The following is a 5000-nucleotide window of genomic DNA, read 5'->3' on the forward strand; positions in this document are numbered from 1 at the left end:
TCGTTAAAGGATTTAAAGTGTACTCATTCCGATTACGGGGCCTCGGATGAGTCCCGTATCGTTATTTTTCGTCACTACCTCCCCGTGCCGGGAGTGGGTAATTTGCGCGCCTGCTGCCTTCCTTGGATGTGGTAGCCGTTTCTCAGGCTCCCTCTCCGGAATCGAACCCTGATTCCCCGTTACCCGTTACAACCATGGTAGGCGCAGAACCTACCATCGACAGTTGATAAGGCAGACATTTGAAAGATGCGTCGCCGGTACGAGGACCGTGCGATCAGCCCAAAGTTATTCAGAGTCACCAAGGCAAACGGACCAGACAAGCCAATCCGATTGGTTTTGATCTAATAAAAGCGTCCCTTCCATCTCTGGTCGGGACTCTGTTTGCATGTATTAGCTCTAGAATTACCACAGTTATCCAAGTAACGTGGGTACGATCTAAGGAACCATAACTGATTTAATGAGCCATTCGCGGTTTCACCTTAATGCGGCTTGTACTGAGACATGCATGGCTTAATCTTTGAGACAAGCATATGACTACTGGCAGGATCAACCAGGGAGCTGCGTCAACTAGAGCTGAGCAGCCGGCCGCCCGGGAGTGTGTCCCGGGGGCCCGCGCGAACACGCAAGCGTCCGCTCAATTATTCTGCAAACAGGAGGAGGCCGAGCTCCCCTGCACGATACACCTCGAAACCCTCTCAGGTCCCGGCGGCGCGCAGCGCCGTCCTAGGTACTTGGTCGGTTTCGAGAGAGGCGCAATCGCCCGGAGTTAGGCGAGTAGACGGTTTTAGTGAGAACACCCTTGCTCCCAACTGAGCTTGCCGCTGCCGACAGAGGCCCGGGAGCGTGCTGTCGTGGCATTGCCGGCGGGAGACAACACGCGCCACCTATGGTGACCGGCAGCTCCAACGCCAGCGCCACACAAGGGCAAAGCCCCACTTGGGTGCAGAAGCGAACTCTCCCAGCACAGCGCACGCGCCAACACGTCCGCACAACTGCGATACAAACCACCTGCGAGAACCGCTGGGGCGACCGAGCAGCAGACGGCGTCGCGGCGCCGAGTGCCAGGCGGCGGCGCATCCTCAACGCACACAGTCCTCAATCAGACCAGCACACTGCAGATGTCCACCGCGCTTCGCACCGGGCTCGGCTGAACCAACTTTGGCCGCCAGGCGCCGCGTGCAGGGTGCGCCGCAGCGTAGCTGCGCCGCCTGCCGGGCCCGTCGGCTGGCGCTCCTGCCACTCGGCGCCCCCCACCAGCCGCCTGTTGCGCGTGCGCCCACGCAGCGCGCGGCCAACACGCCGGGCGGCCCCCCTTCACCGGCCGGGAACAGTCCCACCAAGCCACCGCCGCGTATCGCTTCATACCCACATGGGCCTAGTCACGTGTGTGGATGTGGCGGGTACCGCTGAAACAACCGGTTAATAGCTGTACCGATCGTCGCCATCACAGATTCACCTCCAGCGTGAACAACCGCTCAACAACGGATTTCCAGTTCATTTGCGTATCTTGGGCAGTAAACGTAGATGTCCACCTACATTTGCGAATTCAACAATTCTTGCATGCCAGGATGTCATGTGTCACGACACGCTACATCAGACCACATACACACTGCGACATGTGCAGAAGAGAACACGTGGAAGGTGGCCCGCGCACGTATGCGATGTCCCTTCCGCGATCCACTGTCAACCGGCATCTGCGGCATGTCCCAGATATGGAACGCGGTCCACCAGGGTAGCACTTTGTGTGAGGCAATACGACAAAGTCGGAATACAAGCGTCACTACATCAGACGGCTCACGCTGACCTGACCTGACCTGACTCACCGCACCACCACCCCCAGCGACCCAGGGTGACATACAATGCGTTCGTACGTTCCTCCCACACGCCTCTACGGCGTACCACAGTGCAACCTAGCTGTTATTGGGAGACGAGACAAGTAGCATCGAGCACAACATATGGAAATTGAGATTCGACACCGTTGGGCACAGCCAGCGTACGGTCACACGTATCACACTACTTCACTCTGTACGTAACTACCGATGATCGGTACAGCGTGTGGGTTACGCGTACGACATCAGCGGACAATGGACACAGACCATACCACGACGTACACTGAGGGCGTCGACATCTGAATGCAACTGAACAGCTGCGAGGCTCATTTAACACTCAAACGCCAGACCGACCAGCTTGAGAGGACAGAGACACAAAGAGAGGGGAGGGGGGGGGGCCGATATAGTCCTATTGCAGTACAATTGACAGTGGATAGCGGGAATATGTGGAAAGTAAGCAACACTCGCAAGACATCTACATGAGGATAACAACGACACCAGAGATTCCGAGCAGTGAACTATGTTAGGCAAAGGGACAACGTGGGTTAGGTTAAGGGACAACGTGGGTTAGGTTAAGGGACAACGTGGGTTAGGTTAAGGGACAACGTGGGTTAGGTTAAGGGACAACGTGGGTTAGGTTAAGGGACAACGTGGGTTACGTTAAGGGACAACGTGGGTTACGTTAAGGGACAACGTGGGTTACGTTAAGGGACAACGTGGGTTACGTTAAGGGACAACGTGGGTTACGTTAAGGGACAACGTGGGTTACGTTAAGGGACAACGTGGGTTAGGTTAAGGGACAACGTGGGTTAGGTTAAGGGACAACGTGGGTTAGGTTAAGGGACAACGTGGGTTACGTTAAGGGACAACGTGGGTTACGTTAAGGGACAACGTGGGTTACGTTAAGGGACAACGTGGGTTACGTTAAGGGACAACTTGAGTTACGTTAAGGGACAACTTGAGTTACGTTAAGGGACAACTTGAGTTACGTTAAGGGACAACTTGAGTTACGTTAAGGGACAACTTGAGTTACGTTAAGGGACAACTTGAGTTACGTTAAGGGACAACTTGAGTTACGTTAAGGGACAACTTGAGTTACGTTAAGGGACAACTTGAGTTACGTTAAGGGACAACTTGAGTTACGTTAAGGGACAACTTGAGTTACGTTAAGGGACAACTTGAGTTACGTTAAGGGACAACTTGAGTTACGTTAAGGGACAACTTGAGTTACGTTAAGGGACAACTTGAGTTACGTTAAGGGACAACTTGAGTTACGTTAAGGGACAACTTGAGTTACGTTAAGGGACAACTTGAGTTACGTTAAGGGACAACTTGAGTTACGTTAAGGGACAACTTGAGTTACGTTAAGGGACAACTTGAGTTACGTTAAGGGACAACTTGAGTTACGTTAAGGGACAACTTGAGTTAGGTTAAGGGACAACTTGAGTTAGGTTAAGGGACAAATTGAGTTAGGTTAAGGGACAAATTGAGTTAGGTTAAGGGACAAATTGAGTTAGGTTAAGGGACAAATTGAGTTAGGTTAAGGGACAAATTGAGTTAGGTTAAGGGACAAATTGAGTTAGGTTAAGGGACAAATTGAGTTAGGTTAAGGGACAACTTGAGTTAGGTTAAGGGACAAATTGAGTTAGGTTAAGGGACAAATTGAGTTAGGTTAAGGGACAAATTGAGTTAGGTTAAGGGACAAATTGAGTTAGGTTAAGCGATAATCTGGTACAGCCACAGTTAGGTTAAGCGATAATCTGGTACAGCCACAGTTAGGTTAAGCGATAATCTGGTACAGCCACAGTTAGGTTAAGCGATAATCTGGTACAGCCACAGTTAGGTTAAGCGATAATCTGGTACAGCCACAGTTAGGTTAAGCGATAATCTGGTACAGCCACAGTTAGGTTAAGCGATAATCTGGTACAGCCACAGTTAGGTTAAGCGATAATCTGGTACAGCCACAGTTAGGTTAAGCGATAATCTGGTACAGCCACAGTTAGGTTAAGCGATAATCTGGTACAGCCACAGTTAGGTTAAGCGATAATCTGGTACAGCCACAGTTAGGTTAAGCGATAATCTGGTACAGCCACAGTTAGGTTAAGCGATAATCTGGTACAGCCACAGTTAGGTTAAGCGATAATCTGGTACAGCCACAGTTAGGTTAAGCGATAATCTGGTACAGCCACAGTTAGGTTAAGCGATAATCTGGTAAAACCACAGTTAGGTTAAGCGATAAAGTTGGTTAAATTTGGTATTGTGTGGGAAGGGGGCAGAGAGGGGGGGGGTGGATAGTGGTGGCAGTACGCGGATGCCTGAGTCACCGTCAGATACGTCACGTCGGTTCGATGCTTGTAGCAAGAGGCTGGCGGGTCTGTGTCTCTCACTTCTGCAATTTTTCATGTGGTATAACACGAGGGCGGGTGGTGATATTTGGTGCCCCTCTGTGTAGGATGTGTGTTGGTGGTGTTGGTTTATCTGAGCAATGGTAGTTGTCGGAGGAGTGTGGTATTGTGCTTTTATAGGTGGACCTACTGGTCTGGTTATCATAGTGTCGACGGTGCAATGTGGCAGAGAGGGTGCACTCGACATTGTCGCATTCCAGATGTTTACGTATTGTGTGTCTCCGTTGCAGGCCGAGAGTAGTGCATGTTCGAGTGTCTGGCTGACGTGCGATTCACGTTGTGTGCCCAGTCTTACAGCACGTATAGGGACATTCGCATAAATCATCTATATGTGGCCTTGCATCATTTACTAAGCAGTGCCGTGAGACGACCGAACTATTAGGAAAGTACTGATGTACCGCATAATGTTTACCTTCCACCACACGGCGAGTATCGACTGTGCCCAGCGTTGCCACCGCAGGCAGCGGTCACCGTCACCATTGTGCGGCGGAACGGAACATCTATATCCTCAGAGGAGCACTCTTTGCCGCCGGGCGTCAGGTCTCGCGGCCTGCCGGCCAGCGCCCATGACGAACTTACTGCATGTATAGGGACAGCGGGAATTTGGCATACTTGATATAACTCTTCATGAGACGCAAGATATAGGGGTGGATTGCAACTTACGACTGCGAGAAAAGTCCGCCGTTCATCCGCCGGAGTTGCGATTTCGGCGGGGCACGTACGGTCGCGGGTGGAGCACTTGGTGCGGCGTACGCACCCGGGTTGC

At 51.7% G+C, this 5000-nt stretch overlaps 1 non-coding gene across 1 annotated transcript in view; it reads right to left on the reverse strand.

Annotated features, from left to right (window-relative positions):
• LOC126322938 (small subunit ribosomal RNA) overlaps positions 1-557 on the reverse strand; it is a 1893-nt gene extending 1336 nt beyond the window's left edge. The window contains exon 1 of the ribosomal RNA XR_007559335.1: positions 1-557. This exon is cut by the window's left edge and continues 1336 nt beyond it. This is a non-coding gene — a ribosomal RNA (small subunit ribosomal RNA).
• Positions 558-5000: the final 4443 nt, after the last annotated feature.

Source organism: Schistocerca gregaria, unplaced genomic scaffold (assembly GCF_023897955.1).
Source record: "Schistocerca gregaria isolate iqSchGreg1 unplaced genomic scaffold, iqSchGreg1.2 ptg000846l, whole genome shotgun sequence".
In the NCBI taxonomy this organism is placed as follows: Eukaryota; Metazoa; Arthropoda; class Insecta; order Orthoptera; family Acrididae; genus Schistocerca; species Schistocerca gregaria.